This window comes from Schistocerca piceifrons, chromosome 2 (genome assembly GCF_021461385.2).
Source record: "Schistocerca piceifrons isolate TAMUIC-IGC-003096 chromosome 2, iqSchPice1.1, whole genome shotgun sequence".
Taxonomy (NCBI): domain Eukaryota; kingdom Metazoa; phylum Arthropoda; class Insecta; order Orthoptera; family Acrididae; genus Schistocerca; species Schistocerca piceifrons.
In genome coordinates, this window is record NC_060139.1 from 504,960,644 (window position 1) to 504,983,027 (window position 22,384).

The following is a 22,384-nucleotide window of genomic DNA, read 5'->3' on the forward strand; positions in this document are numbered from 1 at the left end:
AGTGATATTTTGTGCATTTTGCAATTTTTAATTTTGTGTGCTATGTGCTTATTTTGTGTGCTATGTGCTTACTTGATTCTACATTAGTTGTTTTCATGACATGTGTTTCTCACTAATAATCATTGGTTTAGAGTTTTTGAGGTAACTGTGATAATTTTATAAGAATTTGACTATTATAGTGATCCCAGGTGAGAGAGGACACTGGAAATTTTGTGTAAAGGATTTGACAAAGAGACTCATATTATCATAATATGTGGAACAGGGAATAGCATGGCTAAAGACAGAAGTTGTGGTATTAGAGGTGAAATGGATGAAATAAGAGTAGCATCTACATACCTAAATTTGAACTTTGTGGAGGTCCTACAGCACCATGACCAGCCCTGGGTTAACACTGCTGTGAGCCATGTGAACTCTGAGTTGAGCCAGCTGCTGCTGACTAAAATAAAATCCCATATGACTGCAGCACCTGCTGCTGTAATTGGGAAATGAGGATATACTAGACATGTCTTACTCACGAATGAGAGTGGGAAAGATAGGCTGCAGAAAATATACAGGGGGCCATATCACACAAATGATCCCAGTGGTTACTTGTGTCAGAGATGTACCTTTTTGGTTTAGAACAGGAGTCAAGCACCCTGTTGTGAAAGAAGTTAAAATAATAGAAAATCCTCACAAAATGGTTAAGTATGCACAGAAAAGTAAGGTTAGCTTATTTCAGAAAAATATTGGTGGGTTGAGTAATAAGACAAAAGAGCTTCTTGTCTATTTGGAAAACATAGAGAGCTCTATAAAGATATACATCTGTGCCTGTCTGAGCACCACATAAATGCAGAGTTGGAGAAGTTCTGTGCTCTAGCAATTTACTCACATAGAACTAATATGGGAAAAGGAGGAATTGTTACATATATTAAGACAGAATACAAGTTCAAAAACATTGAGACAAATATACTTTGTAGTGATGAGCACATATGAGTGTGTGTTTGTGAATTAATACTGAAAAAAGTTCAGTTTTAAATGTAACTGTATACAAATTCCCACTGGGAAATTTTGAACTGTTTGCTAGAAATTTTGGTTCCTTACTATGCTATCTATCAGACAGCAGTAAGCAGTTAACCCTTTGACTGCTGTTGATGAGTTTATTCATCATGATGCCTGCCGTTCCCTGGGTGCTGATGAAATGTTTAGTCACAGTTACTGGTTTTCCTCTGAGTGCTGTCGATGAACTAAGTCACACCCATTCACAAGCCTCTGAGTGCTGATGACAAGTATAGATGCGTCACTACCTGAGTGCTGATGATGAATAAGTTGCACAATGGACTTCCCGCCCCATGTCTCAGTAGCTTTTCGCAGTTCTGGCTGCTAGCTCGTCACCTTATTTTTTGTCTGTTCTGAGCCTAGGCTTTGCATGACAGTTCCCTGTTCATTGGAATTTACATCAGTATTCTTCACATCCTGTATTTTACAAAAAAGAAAAGAAAAAAAGAAGGCAAGACACCGTGTGTGCACTGAGGAAGAAATCATGGAGATTATTATGAGCAATGACAGTGAAGATGAACTACTTTATTTTCACAAAAGTGATAGCTCTTCCACAGAATCATAAAGCTATAACCATAAACCATCCATGCCAGCAGGCATATCAATGCAGTCTCATGTTTCCACAAGAGATGTTAGTTGTTCTGAATCTGAAGAATCAAAAAGTGATGGTGAAATGCCAATGAAGAAGTCATGTGTTAGCAATAAATTTGACTGGAAAGGAAATGATCTTTCACCAGTTAATCACACATTTTATGATACACTATTGGGACATCTGTGTGAAACAGGGAATGAACCCAGTATTCTATCAGTTCTCATGTTTTCTTTACAGAAGAACTGATGAAATATATAGTTGATGAAATGAATTGGTTTCATTTATTCACCAAGGAGAATACTCCAGAATCAGTGAATTCTCAAATATTAAAGTGGAAAGATACAGGACATGAAGAAATGTATTGTTTCACAGCTGTTTGTCTTCAGTGCCTTATGTGAAAAAACAGAAAATCAGCAAATATTAGAGATGATCTTAAAGATATTCCAATTTCTAGTGAACTTATGCCAAGAGACCACTTTTTTATTACTTAGGAGAATGCTACATTTCAGTGACAACTCTGCCAACTGGAAGAGACAGATTATTCAAAATTAGAAACATTGTTGATAAAGTTCTTAGAACTTTCCGTTGTGCATTTAATCCATATCAAAAACTCTGTATTGATTAAAAATTGTTATTATTCAAAGGATGCTTATCTTTCAGACAATTCATTGCATCAAAATGGAGTAGATTTGGAATAAAAACATTTGTGTTATGCATTTGTAAGACTGGCTATGTATTAGATTTCATTTTTTATACAGGGACACAACTGAGTTCCACAATTTGGGGAAAAGTAGTGACATAGTGGCTACACTTATAAAGCCCTATTTGGAATGGGACATACCCTCTACCTTGATAATTGGTATTCAAGCCCAGACACAGTCATGAGATGAACACATGTGGTGCTGCCCATAAGAACAAATGCAAGATGCCATAACTTCAGAAGAAACTGAAACAAGGAGATATTCAGTTTATGTGTACTAATGCAATGCTTGCTATAAAGTAGTGTGACAAAAGGGAGATTTGGATGTTAACCACATGTAACACCACAGAAATGGTTGACACAGGAAAGACAGAGAAAATAAAGAAACCAAAAAGCATTGTAGATTATAACTTGAATATGGGAGCAATTGACCATTCCGATATGCTGCTTAGCTTTGAAGTGCGATGTGAGAGATGATCTGTATGTCACTTTGTCCTCTAAATGACATAATACAATGTTTCCAAGAACAAAAGCAATGTACAGTAATTTGTAACCTCAGTTCTGAGAGTTCCAGAACATGTACAGAAAATTGGAATAGATATAAAAAAAAACATTATTTCCACCCTTTTTATTGCTAATGAAAACCGCACATTGCATGTTGTACCACCATAAAGCAAGACCTTCAGAAGTGGTGGTCTAGATCACTGTATACACTGGTACCTCTAACACCCAGTAGCACGACATCTTGCATTGATGCATGCCTGTATTCGTCATGGCATGCTATCCACAAGTTCATCAAGGCACTGTTGGTCCAGATTGTCCCATTCCTCAACAGCGATTTGGTGTGGATCCCACAGAGTGGTTGGTGGGTCACATCATCCATAAACAGTCATTTTCAATCCATGCCAGGCATATTTGGTATGGTTCATTTGTGGAGGACTTGCTGGCCACTCTACTTGAGCGATGTCATTATCCTGAAGGAAGTCATACACAAGATGTGCATGATGGGGGCGCAAATTGTCATCCATGAAGATGAATGCCTAGCCAATATGCTGCCGATATGGTTGCACTATCGGTCAGAGGATGCATTCACATATCGTGCTGCCGTTACAGTGCTTTCGATGACCACCAGTGGCATACGTCGGCCCCACATAATGCCACCCCAAAACAGCAGGGAATCTCCACCTTGCTGCACTCACTGGACTGTGTGTCTCAGGCATTCAGCATGACTGGGTTGCCTCCAAACACGTCTCCAACGATTGTCTGGTTGCAGGCATATGCGACACTCATCGGTGAAGGGAACATGATGCCAATCCTGAGCATCCATTCAGCATGTTGCTGGGCCCACCTGTATCATGCTGCATTGTGTCATGGTTGCAAAGGTGGACCTCACCATGGACATCAGGAGTGAATTTGCGCATCATGCAGCCTATTGCGCCCAGTCTGAGTCATAACATGAGGTCCTGTGGCTGCCCAAAAAGCATTATTCAACATGGTGGCATTGCTGTCAGGATTCCTCTGAGCCATAGTCCATAGGTAGCAGTCATCCACTGCAGTAATAGCCCTTGGGTGGCCTGAGTGAGGCACGTCATAGACAGTTCCTGTTTCTCTGTATCTCCATGTTCAAACAATTGCTTTTGTTTACTCCAAGATGCCTTGACACTTCTCTTGTTGAGGGCCCTTCCTGGCACAAAATAACAATGCAGATCCTATCAAACTGCAGTATTGACCATCTAGGTATGGTTGAACTACAGACAACATGAGCCGTGTACCTCCTTCCTGGTGAAATGACTGCAAATGATTGGTTGTCGGACCCCCTCCATCTAATAGGCGCTGCTCATGCATGGTTGCTTACATCTTTGGGTGGGGTTAGTGACATCTCTGAACAGTCAGAGGCACTGTACCTATGATACAATATCCAGTCAGCATCTACTTTCAGGAGTTCTGGGGACCAGGGTGATGCAAATCTTTTTTTGATGTTTGTAATTCTTAATGATCATGGAAAATAGTATCAACAATGTCACATGTGACATTAAATAACCATGAAAAAGACTGTGGATCACCAGAGGGATCAAAATATCTTGTGAAAGGAAAGGGGAATTATATATATTGGCAAGAACAAGTAGAGATCCTTCAGTATTTGCTCACTACGAAATCTAGTCAAAATAACTGAGGAAAGGTATTTAAAAAATCAAGGAACATCCACATTATGTCAGAAATTAGTATTTCTGACAACAGACTTTAAGCTACATAGAATGTAGTGAGATGAGAGACAAGACAACCAGCCACAGATAGCAAACATACGTAATAATCATTACTTAACTGTAGTAGAAAGTAGAGAAAAAAAAATTCTATAAAAATTATAGCAGTATGTAGAAAAAACAATACTATAAAATTCAGTCATATGAAAGTATCACCAAACTTCTTCTTCTGGAATTAAGAAAATCTCTCAAAAATAAGAGCTCATCTGGATCCCATGGTGTTTCTAGCAGCGTATGAAAGATTTGAACTCACATAAAAAGTCACATCATATGTGAACTATGTAAAGCACCACTATCTCAAGATATTTATCCAGAGAGAAGTATGTCATTGTTAAACCTCTCTGTAATAAATGTGATAGGAGAGATGTCAATAACTACTGCCCTCTTTCATCATTTTCCAAAGTTTTTGAGAAGGTTGTGTATTGTAGAATAGTCTTTTAGAATGAAATCTAGAATAGAGCCACTGTTTGGATTTCAGAAGAGTTGCTGTACTGAGAACTCCATATACAGCATGTTGTTGTTGTTGTGGTCTTCAGTCATGAGACTGGTTTGATGCAGCTCTCCATGCTACTCTATCCTGTGCAAGCTTCTTCTTCTCCAAGTACGTACTGCAGCCTATATCCTTCTGAATCTGCTTAGTGTATTCATCTCGTGGTCTCCCTCTATGATTTTTACCCTCCATGCTGTCCTCCAATACTAAATTGGTTATCCCTTGTTGTCACAGAACGTGTCCTACCAACCGATCCCTTCTTCTAGTCAAGTTGTGCCACAAACTCCTCTTCTCCCCAATTCTATTCAATACCTCCTCATTAGTTATGTGATCTACCCATCTAATCTTCAGCATTCTTCTGTAGCACCACATTTCAAAAGCTTCTATTCTCTTCTTGTCCAAACTGTTTATCGTCCATGTTTCACTTCCATACATGGCTACACTCCATACAAATACTTTCAAAAACATCTTCCTGACACTTAAATCTATACTCGATGTTAACAAATTTCTCTTCTTCAGAAACGCTTTCCTTGCCATTGCCAGTCTACATTTTAAATCCTCTCTACTTCAACGATCATCAGTTATTTTGCTCCCCAAATAGCAAAACTCCTTTACTACTTTAAGTGTCTCATTTCCTAATCTAATTCCCTCAGCATCACCCAACTTAATTTGACTACATTCCATTATCCTCGTTTTGCTTTTGTTGATGTTCATCTTATATCCTCCCTTCAAGACACTGTCCATTCCGTTCAACTGCTCTTCCAAGTCCTTTGCTGTCTCTGACAGAATTACAATGTCATCAGCGAACCTTAAAAGTTTTTATTTCTTCTCCATGGATTTTAATACCTACTCCGAATTTTTCTTTTGTTTCCTTTACTGCTTGCTCAATATACAGATTGAATAACATCAGGGAGAGGCTACAACCCTGTCTCACTCCCTTCCCAACCACTGCTTCCCTTTCATGCCCCTCGACTCTTATAACTGCCATCTAGTTTCTGTACAAACTGTAAATAGCCATTCACTCTCTGTATTTTACCCCTGCCACCTTCAGAATTTGAAATAGAGTATTCCAGTCGACATTGTCAAAAGCTTTCTTCAAGTCTACAAATGCTAGAAATGTAGGTTTGCCTTTTCTTAATCTAGCTTCTAAGATAAGTTATAGAGTCAGTATTGCCTCATGTGTTCCCATATTTCTATGGAACCCAAACTGATCTTCCCCGAGGTCGCCTTCTACCAGTTTTTCCATTCATCTGTAAAGAATTCGTGTTAGTATTTTGAAGCTGTGACTTATTAAACTGATAGTTCGGTAATTTTCACATCTTTCAACGCCTGCTTTCTTTGGCCTTGGAATTATTACATTCTTCTTCAAGTCTGAAGGTATTTCGCCTGTCTCATACATTTTGCTCACCAGATGGTAGAGTTTTGTTAGGACTGGCTCTCCCAAGGCCGTCAGTGGAATGTCGTCTACTCCTGGGGCCTTGTTTTGACTCAGGTCTTTCAGTGCTCTGTCAAACTCTTCACACAGTATCGTATCTCCCATTTCATCTTCATTTACATTCCCTTCCCTTTCTATAACATTGCCCTCAAATTCATCGCCCTTGTATAGTCCCTCTATGTACTCCTTCCACCTTCCTGCTTTCCCTTCTTTGCATAGAACTGGGTTTCCATCTGAGCTCTTGATATTCATACAAGTGGTTATCTTTTCTCTAAAGGTCTCTTTAATTTTGCTGTAGGCAGGATCTATCTTACCCCTAGCGAGATAAGCCTTTACATCCTTACATTTGTCCTCTAGCCATGCCTGCTTAGCCATTTTGCACTTCCTGTTGATCTCATTTTTGAGATGTTTGTATTCCTTTTTGCCTACTTCATATTTTCTCCTTTCATCAATTAAATTCAGTATTTCTTCTGTCACCCAAGGATTTCTACTAGCTCTCGTCTTTTTACCTACTTCATCCCTCAAAGCTACCCATTCTTCTTCTACTGTATTTCTTTCCACCATTCTTGTCAGTTGTTCCCTTATGCTCTCCCTGAAACTCTGTACAACCTCTGGTTTATCAGTTTATCCAGGTCCCATCTCCTTAAATTCCCAACTTTTTGCAGTTTCTTCAGTTTTAATCTACAGTTCATAATCAATAGATTGTGGTCAGAGTCCACAGCTGCCCCTGGAAATGTCCTATAATTTAAAACCTGGTTCCAAAATCTCTGTCTTACCATTATATAATATATCTGAAACCTGTCAGTATCTCCAGGCTTATTCCATGTATACAACCTTCTTTTATGATTCTTGAACCAAGTGTTAGCTATGATTAAGTTATGCTCTGTGCAAAATTCTACCAGGCGGCTTCCTCTTTCATTTCTTCCCCCCAATCCATATTCACCTACTACGTTTCCTTCTCCCCCTTTTCCTACTATTGAATTGCAGTCACCCATGACTATTAAATTTTCGTCTCCCTTCACTACCTGAATAATTTCTTTTATCTCATCATACAGTTCTTCAATTTCTTCGTCATCTGCAGAGCTAGTTGGCATATAAACTTGTACTACTGTGGTAGGTATGGGCTTCATGTCTATCTTGGTCACAATAATGTGTTCACTATGCTGATTGTAGTAGCATACCCGCACTCCTATTTTTTTGTTCATTGTTAAACCTACTCCTGCATTACCCCTATTTGATTTTGTATTTATAACCCTGTATTCACCTGACCAGAAGTCTTGTTCCTCCCGCCACCGAACTTCGCTGATTCCCACTATATCTAACTTTAACCTATCTATTTCCCTTTTTTAATTTTCTAATCTACCTGCCCGATTAAGGAATCTGACATTCCACACTCCAATCCATAGAACACCAGTTTTCTTTCTCCTGATAACGACGTCCTCTTGAGTAGTCCCCGCCCAGAGATCCCAATGGGGGACTATTTTACCTCTGGAATTATTTAGCCAAGAGGATGCCATCATCATTTGTCAATACAGTAAAGCTGCATGCCCTCAGGAAAAATTACGGCCATAGTTTCCCCTTGCTTTCAGCCGTTCACACTACCAGTACAGCAAGGCCGTTTTGGTTAGAATTACAAGGCCAGATCAGTCAATCATCCAGACTGTTGCCCCTGCAACTACTGAAAAGGCTGCTGCCCCTCTTCAGGAACCATACGTTTGTCTGGCCTCTCAACAGATACCCCTCCATTGTGGTTGCACCTATGGTACGGCTATCTGTATCGCTGAGGCATGCAAGTCTCCCCACCAACGACAAGATCTATGTTTCATGGGGGGGAGGTTTTACTCACAAAATTTTACAAGGTTTAAAATAACAAAATAGCACTGGTTGGTATTTTTCATGATATATTTAAGGCATTTGACTGTGTGAATTACAATATTCTTCTAGATAAACTGAGACTTTATGAAATTCTTGGTGTAGTTGAACAATGGATAATGGTTTTCAACTAAAATAATGTAGTAATCCAACTAATATAATCATGGGAGATTCTTCTGACTGGGGAGGACTCACGTATAGGATTTGCCAAGGCTCTGTCTTATGTCCAACATTGTTCCTCATGTATGTAAGCAATCTTCTGCATAATGTACAACAAGTTAAATTAATTCTTTTTGCAGATGACAGTATTATTTCAGTTAATCCAAGCAAGAGAAGAAGTGATAATCAGTGTTCATAAAAGATCATTGACTGGTTTTCTGTAAACGGTCTCACTCTCTATTTTAAAAAGACACAACATATTCAGCTCAAATTTTTTAGGTGTCCATACTGTCGAGAATGTAAACTGGAAAAAGCACATTTTATAATTCCTAAAACAACTTAGTTCAACCATATTTGCACTTGGACACATTATGAATCTTGGGAAGAGACAAATCAATAAGTTGACATATTTTGCATATTTTCATTTAATAATGTCACAAGGAATAATGTTCTGGGGTAATACATCTTTAAGAAAGAAAGTCTCTCTTGCTTAAAAACATGCTGCTCACCATTGATCATCTTGTACACATATACTTAATGACTTAGGCTATTTGACTACTGCTTGATAATATATTTATTTCCTCATGAAGTTTGTTGTAAATAGTCCACCACAGCTAAAAATGATCAGTGATAGATATAATTACAACATCAGAAGAAAAAATGACGTCCATTACTCCACATTAAGGTTGTCTTTAACACAGAAAGGGGTATGCTATGCTACAACCAACGTCATTTTTCACCCACTTACCCATTGATAAATATCTGACAGACATAAAAGTAAAATCTGAAAACTAACTGAAAAAGTTTCTTCTTAACAACTCCTATTCTGTAGAAGAATTTTTGCTATTGTAAAGTGTAAAAAGAGAATTACCAACACTGGTGTGTGTGTGTGTGTGTCTATATATATATATTGAAAACTGTCAGTGGGAAAGGCATATTAACAATTAATTTGTAATATGAATGCAAAATGACTCATTCCACATCATCACAGTTTATCATGTGAGTTATCCATGAACCTGAAACTAACAATCTAAAACGAGGAGTTATTTGTTAGGACAGATCCTGAGGCACCAGGGAAGTAACAGTTTGGTAATGGAGGGAAGTATGTGAAGTAAAAATTGTGGAGAGAGACCAAAGTTCAATTACAGTAAGTGTGTTCAAAGGAGTCTAGGTTGCAGCAGTAATACATGAAGATAAAAAGGCTTCCACAGGATACACTAGCATTGACAGCTCCATCAAATTAGTCTTTGGACTGAAGACAACAACAACTACGGTTATAACTACAATAACAACAGAAATGAAGTGATTGTGATGACAAATTATGGAAGTTGAGTGGATGGCCACAATAGCTGCATCATTAAGGAGAATCAGATAACAGTTTTCTTATGAATGGTTTGCTTTTTACAACTTCATATATGTGTAATATGTGAGCACATATGCATTAGGAGTCAGCTAAGCTACTCTCATGATAATGGCTTATCACTTTCAACCATTCCCCCCACCCCCACCCCCCCACCCACCCCCCCACTCCCCCCACTCTTTTCTCTCTATATTACAAGATGGTGGAAGAGATCTAAGAGTTTTAACACTAAGTGTCTGCTGTCATAGTTTCCTTTCCCCTTGTAAATTGCACTGATACAGGGATTTTTGCAAACTTATTTCTTCCCTTACAAAAACAGCCTTTATAAAATTCAAATAAAAATGAGTTTTATTTGGTCTGCTTTAATTTTGTCTTTGTTTACAGGGAGCTTATCACTTGCATAAACTCTACATATCTGAGAATACCATAACAGATCTTACAGAACTATCAAACCTGCAGAAATTCTTTCTGCTACAAGTATTAGACATGAGGAACAATAAAATAACTGAGCTCTCTGGATACCGAGAACTTGTTTTGCACACAGTTCCCTCAGTAAAACACCTAGATGGATGTGAAGTTACTTATGTGGAAAAGGTAATTATTCCCTATTTTTGACAAAGTTTATCTGTGTATTTACATGAAAATAGTCATTGACACTATCCATCATGACGGGTATGATTTTCTGGTATTGTAAAACATTTCCAGTTATACAAATACAAAACTGCCTGACATGTGCCATTATAAGTATCCAAAGTACAAAAAAAGAGAAAACAGATATTATGACTTTAGTCTTGATGGGATTTGATAAGAATGCACATCTCATGCAAAAACAGATCAGAGGAGGTTTCACACATTTTGCTGACAGGATACATCACTACATTCATTTCTTTTAATTCCAGCCAATAAAGCACTAACATTGTTTAATAAAAATGTTTAAATTGCAGATGTAGGTATAAACTAAAATACAAATAGACAATACCAAGTTGAGATATGACAATGATCTGATATCTAATTGACCAGTCAATACCAAGTTGAGACATGACAATGATCTGCTATCTAATTGACCATATTGATGTCCAAATGCTAAAGTTAAGAAATCACATCAGTGGTGTAAGAGAGGAAATGGTACAAGAAATATATCCACAATACATGCTCTGTTTAAATGAATACTGATTGTGCAACCTGCATTTTGATCTGATGTTTGGATCAGTAAGTATGTGGCACCAACGAAATCGACACCAACATCGATAGGCATTCATCATTGGACTCTGAGCATTATCTTTGGCTGTTCCACGATGTTCAGTTCAGTTCTTTGTGATCTTTGTTTGTGTTAAGGTTAATAAATGAACTATTTCTAAGTGGGGGTGATTATTGGTGCAACCAACACGGTAATTCTCCTCACTGGTGACCCCGAGTTGTAACGTCTTCCGTTTTCATTGTTTTACTGTGTCCGCGACCTCAGTGTCAGCTATTTTTGCATGTATTACATCAACACAGCATTCGAACAATGCCTTTGGCCCAGCACCTAACGCCAGATTTTGTGATTGACATGCATCGTGTTGTGGGTGATGTACACCCGCCAGGACTGCAACACGATGGCTCTCACTCGATCATTCCGCCAATTTTGCCAGACATTTTTGAGCCTGCAACAATAAGTGAGAATAGGAGTGCGCATGGCTCCAGGTATCAAATGCCTTTGTTCCCGCCACATGTGCCCTCCCTCATTGACTGTGCAGTTACCTCTTACGGATCTCCGTGCAGTGCGGGACCAATGCCGATTTCTGCAAATGCTTCATCGGACAATCTACTACCACCAGGACAACGATTTGCCACACCAAAATCCATGCAATACCCTGCAGATACCTGCCATGTGGCAAGAACTGCTACGTTCACACGTCTACCTCCTCAGCATCCGACCATGCCCATGCCTCCCTTGGTTCAGCATCACCCACATGCATTCCTACTTCAATACCTCGGCCTGTGCCTGACCTCTGCCTCCATCCCACTGCTACATGTCAGTGTTTTGTGCCACGACATTCACCTTATTGGCACACTGTTTTGAGTGGAGAGACTATGAAGAGTTAACATTCACACATTCTGTCCTACATTCGACATCATTTCCCACACTGTGCTTCTGGACAGCCTCCCTGCAACACAGTTGGCCCCAGCTCTGATCATACGTTGAGCTTTCCACGGACTAACACGCGTTCTCAAACTTTGAACTTTTTCTCACCTGTTGCCCCTGCACCGGCTCCAGCCGAGCTTCCACAACCATCTCAGTGCCTCAACCATGAGGCGTCAATCTGAACACACCTGCAACATGTTGAGCTTCTGCAACCGCAATCAACACATTACGGTGTCTCACCCGCGTTGGCCTTTCGCGTCATGACGAATCACACTCAACCAAAACGTGTCACCTTCATGCTGCCACCCGAACAGCTGTCGTTGCCACATCCCCTGGAGGCACTCTCTCCTGGAATACTACAGCAACAACAGCTTGATTCAGGCAGTTCCCCAACGAACTCAACTCAACCTGTTCTTCCAAACATTCTACAATACTTACCAACGCTGCCACTGTTTAATGCCGACAGAGCAACAACGTGGTTCAAAATTGTGGATGAAGTGTTCAACCATTTCAAACTCGATGAATCAACAAGGTTTCAGGCTCATCACCCACCTGCACGACCAGGAGGACTTGATTGCTGACCTGGTTGACGCCCCCAACTTAGCTACCCGGTACACTCTAGCCAAAAAGACAGTTCTATGTCAGCTTGCACGCTCAACTGAGGCAGCAGTACAGCAAGAGCTCCACGTCAAGCAACTAGGCAATGACTAACCTTCGCAGCTCTGGAGACAGGTACGTGCCCCAGTCAGCGCCAATCTGTTCTCGGACACAGCTCTCCTCACCATCTGGTCAGATCAACTATCTCCTCACATACGCTTTGCTCTGACTCAAAGGTCTCCTGAACCTGTTGAGCACAGAATAACAATTGCTCACAAGCTACACAATGCATCACTGCTCTATTTCGCCAGTCACTGCGTACCTGACAAGTCAGGTTCAGGCTCATCGCTCCGCGGCTGGACACGGCCAGGGCCATACAGTGTCAACCATTCCGCTCACTCCAGGAAGCTGTAAACAAGCAACTGGGACGTCACCGGCTCCGCCCAAGACCACATCCCCTCCTGCAACCAAACCTGCTGCAGCCACTGAACCTCGGCCACCGCCACTGGCAATGAACTTTCCACAGGAAATGCAACTGCACTACCCATACTGTTACTGCCACACACGGTTTGGTGAGGTGGCACGGAACTGCAGACCACCCTGCTACTTCCCAAACGCCAATTGCTGGTAAGTCCAGGTGCTGCCTCCTGCGCACAACATGACAGGCACCCTCCAGTGCTCCATTCTGTCTGGGGACAACTGGATTATTGCGGACAACTTTACATTAAAGACATTTCATCTTGATACCTTTTCCTAGTGGACATAGGCACCAATGTATCGCTGCTGCCTATGTCCTTAGCATCATCAAACATCCACCCTCATCATACTTCACTGCAAGCCGTGAATTCAACCAAATTACAATGCTCGGGTTCAACTTCCCTCGTCGTCTCACTCTCCACAAACTGCAAACTCGAGTGGACTTTTTTAGTGTGCAAAATTGACAGACCTATACTAGGCATCGACTTCTCACGACACCACAAACTTTCACCAGACCTAGTGCAAAACATCGTGTTTCATCATCCGTCCAAAACTCACTTCCCCTGTGCTCTGTTGCGCAAACCCCCCCATGACACATCAGTCTGGGCTCATCTCATCTGTACATGCTCGCCTCCGTCGATGACTTTACAAGAAACCACGCACAAGTGCCTTGTCGAGCTTGAACACTTCACTCGCCTATGCAAGGAAAACTTTGAGCTCTCCCTCCATCTCCACAAAGCACAGCTCCAGCTCTCCGATGCAGCAGAGGATTTACAGGCACTACAGCAAGGACAAAGCAAGGCCAGTAAGTGCGTCCAATCTGCTTTCAGCCCCAGCAATAGAGCCTCCTTGTGTTTACCTCCTGCTACCCCTTGCAACTGTGCTATCAAGACTTCCATAACATGTAATGACTGTTCCGCAGGGCCACACCCTCCTAACATGTTAGCATTTGACACTCGGCTGGACACAAGTGCGCATGCACAATGAGCGTGACGTGTTCTTGAACTGACGGCTCCTACCTCGCCCCACATGGACAGCACCTCAAACTATGCAACTTTGGCTCCAGTGCGTCGCTGTGCAACTACCACTGACAATACAAACAGTGCACTTGCGCCAAGAGTTTCTCCCGTGACCGTGCGACCACAGGCCGCGCCCTCGGACAATGGACTCACTAACGGCTCACGAGCTCTACCGAGCTCATCCGACCATGGTGCCATTACTTCGGGCCGGTGGCCATCTTGTCACATTGACTCCTGGGACACTTCGCTGCCTCGGCCCCCATTGGATTCGTCGAGTGGCTCCAAACACCACGACCACGCCTCACCTGCCCCGCCCACCACACATTGTAAACAAACCACCTCCCGTGCTGCCAGCAACATTTCTGTCGTCAACAATGCCACAGTTCACAAGCTTCGCCTCACGTGAGGTCAACCAATCTCCAGTAAACCACGTCCACTTTGTCCCGAGCGCCTCTCCGACCTTCAAATACAGATTTCTGAACTACTAAGCTCCGGCATCATTGAACCCTCTGCCTGTAGCTGGTCTATGCCCATACATACGACACCCAAGAAAGATGGGTCCTGACGCATGTGCAGAGACTACCGTCGACTAAACGCACAAACAATTATGGACACCTACCCCATACCCAACATTGCCGACTTTACCAGTTCCCTTGCAGGTATGACCACGTTCTCTGTCATTGATTGCGAATGGGCCTACCACCAGATCCCCATGGCACCTGAAGATATCGCGAAGACAGCAATCACCACCCCAATCGGGTTATTTCAGTTTCGGTTCATGCCCTTCGGTCTGAAAAACGCAACCCAGACCTGGCAACGCCTAATCAACGAAGTGCTATTCGACCTAAAATTCTGCTATGCATATCTTGATGACATTCTTGTGTTCAGCTCCTCCATCGAGGACAACGGTCGATATGTGCAAACTGTTATGAACACTCACGGCAGCAGGCATCGAGACCAACCAGGACAAATTGCAGCTACATCAACCCGCTGTCACTTTTCTTGTTTTTTGGGTCTCTGCTGATGGCATTTCACCACTTCCTGAGAAAGTACAAACAATACTAAACCTACCAAGACCTTCATCATTCAAAGAGCTCCGGCACTTTCTGGGGATGGTTAATTATTATTGCCGACATCTACCTCGGGATGCAGAAATTCAGGTTCCACTGACAAACGCCGTGGATCTCGGCCCGTACCCCTGCTATGACTGACTCTTTCAGTGCCCCTAAAAATCTTCTTGCTGAGGTCTGCACCATCACGCATCCTCATCCCAATGCGCAGCTTTTCATCACCACAGACTTGAGTGATACTGCCATCGGTGCTGTCCTTAGCCAGACAATCGACGGCCAAACTTCACCTCTGCAGTTCTTCTCGAGCAAGTTCACCAATGCACAATGGAAAATTACCTCATTTGACAGGGAGTTGCTCATGGTTTACGAAGCGATCAAGCATTTTAAGACTTATGTTGAGGGACACCCTTTCCATGTTTTAACAGACCACAAACCCCTGGCTGCGGCCATTACAAACCCGCCAGTTGACACGTCTCCTCACCGCTTGAGATACATGGACATCATATCTCCGTTCACCACTGATGTCAGACACATAAAGGGTGCTGGCAATATAGTTGCTGATTTCCATTCACAAGTTGACGCCGTCCTTTTGCTGTTAGACCTCTCTGAACTGCCTAACCTCCAACCTGCCAATGAGGAAACACAAAACTTGATTTGAGACTCTATTTCTTCATTACACTTCGTCCGCTCCACCTTCCCTGTCATTTCTGGTGAGATCTGGTGTGACGACAGTACGAGCACGTTAGGCCCCCTCACCCCAACCATGCTCCGTCGAGCTGTCTTCAACGCATTGCATACTTTAGCTCACCCCAGTGTTCGGGCATCCGCCCACCTCATAGCAGAGCGCTTTGTGTGGAGAAATGTCAACAAGGACTGCCAGTAATGGGCACGCTGCTGCGTCACATGCCAGCAATGCAAAGTACACAAGCACACTACAGCCCCCCTCAGCTCCTTTTGATCCCTCCTGGGCGTTTCCAGCATAATCATATTGGCATTGTCGGCCCTCTCTCCCCCTCTAACGGCTTTTGTTATGTTCTCTCATCTATCGACCGAACAACTCACTGGGTCGAGGCTGTCCTCCTCCCCAATATTACGGCAGAAACTGTTGCTCGAGCTTTCGTCGAGTCATGGGTATCGCGTTTCGGATGTCCGTCTGTCATCATGGCTGACCAGGGCAGACTATTTGAGTTGGCCCTGTTCAACAGGATTTGTAACATTCGTGGCATCCGGTGCATCCATACCAAAGCATATCACCCGCAAAGTAACGGGCTAGTTGAGCACTGGCACCGCACTTTCAAGGCGGCTCTTACTGCCACAACTCTCTATGGATGGAGACCCTTCCCCTTTTGCTACTTGGCATTCATGTGATCTATAAGGAAGACCTCAAAGGCACAATAGCCGAGTTCGTATACGGCCAGAACATTGTTCTCCTTGGCGAACCTATGAGCCCTTCTGCTTCTCTCCCTCAGTTTGACTTACCTTCCTTCGTGGACCTCGTCAGACGGCACTTCATCAACCTCCATATCCCTCCGCCTGCCAGACATTCCCGCTCTGTGGTTCACGTCCTGAAATCTCTGGACAATTGCGAGTACATCATGCTCTGAGATGACACTGTCCATGCTCCCCTCCAACCTCCATATATCGGCCCACACCGAATTCTCCGGCGCTCAGCCAACACCTATAACATCAAGATGAAAGATTCAGCAGTTGCAGTCTCTCTCAACAGACTTAAGCCTGCTCATGTCAAGCCTTCTTCTACCCCTCTTCAGGCCATGACCACGCCACTCACTGTTGTGGCTCACGATGCTCCAACCGTTCCCTCCACGTCAGACTTACACACTCAATCGAGTGACTTCCAGTTCCAATCGTCGAGCTCTCCTCTGACCTTGCCCTCTACTCTGGTCTCACACACTTCTTCGAGTGACCACATGCTCCCCACGTCGAGCTTACCTACGATCGCGCCCTCTACCAATTTTAAAAATTATAACAATTACAAGCTGTCTTTTTACACATGATACTCTTACCTTCCCTGTGTGAGGACATGCCCTCATTTACAGTCTTGGGATCTGACCAGCTGCAGTGAACATTCCAGCCAGGAGAACATGTTTATTCAGAAACTGACCATACTGTTGTGAATTAAAATCTAACATGGTTCGTGTTCATTAAATCCAGAAATATAATCACAGAAAGACTGAGTTCCCAAATGGAGGCATATTTTTAGCATGAGATAAAAATCTAGTAATACAATGCTGCTTATAATTTAAGCAGCCCTCTTACTATTTGATGGTGAAATTCTGAGTTCGGACCTATTGCGTGTTTGTTTTGTTTGAGGGCGCAAAAACAACTAGGGTCATATGCACCCATGTCAGAACTATAGAACATGAAGACAAAGAGATGAGTTAAAAATGACTACACGTTAATCACAATTGATGGAGGAGAAGACAGCTAAAAACAGGGCTGGAGAAAAAGTGTATAAAATATGCCATAGGGAAACAGAGGTCATGAACTAAATATGAAATTGCCATTGCCATATTGCTATGATGAATAAAAAGGAAATTACAGTCAACACCCCATGCATCTTTCATAAAAATGGCCAATAACTCAGACAACGAACACAATGAGAACGTAAGTGGTTAAAATAAGGGCATTCCATCAGGAAATGGTGGACCATCAAAGGTTGAGTGCAATGAGTATGAAGTGGTAGGGGAGCACCACTTAACAAATGGCAATGGCTAAAAAGACAGTGCCCAATACACAACCTAGCTAAAATGATCTCCTCAATGCAAGAGGGCCAAGAGGAGGTCATCCAAGCTGCTGGAAGAGGCTTAGTAACCCAGAACTTGTTCCCATGAAGGGAGGACCAGTGGTAATGTCAAAGTGGCAACACCTGTTGATGGATGGCAACACAGAGATCATCGAAGGGAACATAAGAACTAGCTGGCTGAGGTATGAGGACTGCAGCCTTGGCAGCAGTGTCAGTGGCCTCATTTCCTGTCAGACCAATGTGAAAAGGAACCCTCATAAACATTACAGTGACTCCATCAAGAGTGAGCAAGCGACAGCTTTCCTGGACCAGTTACACTAAGGGATGGACTGTGTACAACACACAGAGGCTTTGGAGGGCACTGAGAGAGTCATAACAGATGACATAATTAAAAAGCCTGTGTCACTGGATGTACTGCATTACCTGATAAAGAGCAAAGAGCTCTGCTGTAAATACTGAGCAGTGTTCCAGAAGAAAATACTGAAAAATATCAGTGCCAATGATGAAGGCACCTCTGACACCACGGTCAGTCTGAGAGCCATCAGCGTACAAAAGGTACTACCATGAAGTTCCATGTGAAGGTCATGAAACTGAAGGCAATACAGTGAGGCTGGAGTAGTGTCCTTAGGAAGCAAATGAAGCCAAGGTGAACACAGGCCACCACACACAGCTAAGGCGGTGAAGCATTTACACCCACCAGTAAAGTTGCAGGTAGTGTGAAGATAAGCAACTGGAGGAAGAGCTGAAAGTGAACTCTAGGAGGTAACAGAGAAGAGACATGTACCACATACTGGTGCTCAAAGGAGTCACTGGAGAAGGAGGCATATGATGGGCGGCCACACATGGCAGACAAACTGTATGCATATCTGCTGAGGAGAAAGTCACAGTGGTAGGACAGTGGTAGTTTGGGAGCTTCTGCATACATACTCTCAACTGGGCTAGTGTAAAAGGCACTGTGGCCAAACGGATGCCACAATGGTGTATAGTATTGAGACAGCATAAGAGAGATTGATGTGCAGATGCATAAACAAAACACCCATAGTCTAGTTGTGAACAGACAAGGGACTGATACCATTGGAGGAGGGTGGTCCGATCTGCTCCCCAGGAAGTACCACTGATGACACTTAGGAAATTGAGGGAGTGTGTAGATCAGGCTGCCAAGTAAGACACATGGGAAGACCAAGAAAGATTCCTATCAAGCATGAGCCCCAGGAATTTTTGTAGTTAGTTTCAATGAACAGAAGAGCAACAGGGCCAAGATATAAAGATGTTGGAAGAAGCCAAATTCATAGAAATGGTTTCGTCTGTGGAAAAACGAAAGTCAATGTCGAAACTCTAAGAGTAAAGATGATGGAGATGTCACTGAAGATGCTGCTCAATGAGACAATAGAAGTGCAATTGATGGCAAAATCATCAACAACAAAAAAAAAAAAAAAAAAGAGCCGGAAATGCCTGGTGGGAGACAGGCCATTATAATGCTAATGGCTATAGCAAAGAGTATGACACTCAGGATTGAACCCTGAGGCACACCGTTTTCCTGGATAAATGTGTCCAACAAGCCAGAGCCCACATGTACCTTGAAAACTCGGTCTTTTATAATTCCTGAAGGAAATGGGCTAGGCAGCCACAGAAGCTCCACATGTAGAGAGTAGGATACCAGTCCTCCAGCAGGTGTCGTAGGCTTTCTCCAAATCAGAAAACACAGCCACAGTCTGGGATTTCTGCAAAAAATCATTCAGGCCATGCACAGACAAAGTGATGAGATGATCAGTGACAGAACAGTGCGCTCAAAATTGACACTGTGTAATGGTTAGTAAATTGTGAGACTCGAGCTGGGCATGAAGCATATGTTCCATCACCTTGCAAACACAGCTGGTGAGAGAAATGGGGCAGTAGGTTGGAGGAAGGTGTTTGTCCTTACCAGGCTTAGGTATGGGTATGACAGTGGCTTCATGCCAGCATTTGGGAAACAGGCCCTCTGCCCAGATGCAGTTGTATATATGAATCAGAAAGTGCTGGCACACAAGAGAAAGGTGCTGCAACATCTGAATGTGAACATCGACTGGCACTGGGGATGGAGGATCCGGATGAACTGAGATCATGATCTAGCTCCCTCATAGTAAAGGCATCATAGCACTCATGATTCTGAGAACAGAAGGGTATCGCTAGAGCCTCCTCCACTCGTTTTTGATAGGGGAAGGCTAGGTGATAGTGGTAGGAGCTCTAAATCTACACAAAATGGCGATGCAAGATGTTGGAAATAGCAATAGGGTCGACAATGACAGCGTCTGCTACTGTCAGGCCAGAAATTGAGAAATAGATCTTGGTCCCAGAAAGCCATCTGAGGTTGGCCCACATGAAAGAAGAGGGAGTGGAACTGTTAAAAGAACTAGTGAATGAAGTCCAGCTAGCTATTTTGCTATCCTGAAGAACACAGTGACACTGAATGCAGCTGTTTATAATGAAAGCAGTTGGTCACCATAGGATGATGGTTAAAAACGTGGAGAGCACATTTCTGTGCACAAATTGTGTTGCAGCATGCCTCAGTCCACCAAGGATCCATGACACAGCATGGTAAAGAGGATGTTCCTGGAATGGAGCAAAAGGAGAGCGCACAGGAAATGGTTAGTCACATATGTGTCAGAGAGAATGGACCAGTCGAGATGAGGGGCAAGCTGGGCAGTGCAGAAGGATAGATCCAAATGGGAATAGGGGTGCATGCAGTCTGAAAGGAACATGGGTGTTCCTGTGTTAAGGCAGAAGAGGTTAAGTTGACTGTGAAGATCAACCTAGACATCCACCTCTTGGACAGGTTCTGCGAGAACCCCAAAGGGGATGGTGCACATTAAAGTCACCGAGCAGCAGAAGGGGGGAGGGGGGAGGGGGGAAGTAGCTGCCCAATAAGCTGGAGGAAGTCTGCCCTGGTGACATCAAATGATGGAGGGATGTAAATGGTACAAAGGGAAAAGGTCAAGTGAGGAAGGAAAAGGTGAACTGCAACAGTCAGAAAGATGGGATGCCTATGAATATCATCCTGTGTGAGAATCATGATTCCCCCATGAGATGCAATGCCATCATTGGGGAAAGGTCAAAACAAATTGGGAAGAAATGTGAGACCTCAAAGCGGTCTTGAGGATGATGGAGGGATGTAAATGGTACAAAGGGAAAAGGTCAAGTGAGGAAGGAAAAGGTGAACTGCAAGAGTCAGAAATATGGGATGCCTATGAATATCATCGCGTGTGATAGTCATGATTCCTCCATGAGATGCAATGTTGTCATTGGGGAAAGGTCAAAACAGACCAGGAAGAAATGTGAGACCTCATAGCGGTCTTGAGGATGCAATTTTGTTTCCAGAAGACAGAGAACAAGTGGACGTTGCAATTCTAAGAGCAGCTGTAAATCCTCATTACTGAGTTGAACGCCGCAAACATTCAATTGGAGGAGAGTCATGATGAGGAAACAATGAAGGTGTGTCACTACAGTTGCTGCCAAGTGCCAGCCTTCAAAGGCTCAAAGCTACAGGGCACAGAGACAGGAGGATCCTGCTACATGAGGCCTACAGAAGCTTCAGCTTTCTCCTTCTGTCAGCCTGAGGAGTCCAGGGCAGAAAAATGGTTGGTGGTGCACACCAGTGACACTGAGGTTGACTGGGTGAGGGTATCCTGTTGCGACACCATCAAAGAGGATCTTCGAGTCAGCAAAGAAGAAGACTGTTTGCCTTTGTTTGACTTCTTGAAGCCTTTCCAGTTGGCAGAGGAAGACTTAGATGTTGGTTGGCTGAAGGTACATTGGAAGTCTTCACAAGAGTATTCCTTCTGTCCTTTCTGGCCTGCTGGTTGTGTAGCTGGCAACTTCGCCCCATGAGACGAAAGTTTGGTGGCTTGTTGCACAGCTGGAGGAGGAGATGAGGATCCTACCATGATGCTGGGTGATTTCACAACCACAGTGCTAAATTTGAGGTGACATGTCTGCGTGACCATGTCCATTGTGGAGCAAGATGTAGCAAGAACAGTACTGTAGGTGCCAGATGGTAGAATGCAGGGTTTCTGACTAGCCAACAACTTGCGAACAAACAGGTAAAGCACTTTTTCCTTCACCTAGTCCTCCTGGACAGCCCACTAATTGAGATACACAGGACAATCACAGGAGGAGGAGGCATGGTCACCACTGCAGTTAATGCAACAGGGAGAAGGAGGCAGACAATCACCCTCAGGAAATAGATTATACATTTGGCTGGGTGTCGACAGGACTCTCTAATGTGGTTGCAGTGGTGACACTGGTAGCACAGCATTGGGTTCAGAATATACAGCCTGATTGTGATAACTTCATAACTTGCTTTGATCTTTGAAAGAAGAACCACTCTACCAAAACTGAGAAAAATAGTGACCGCTAGGTCACAGGTTCGAATCCTGCCTTGGGCATGGATGT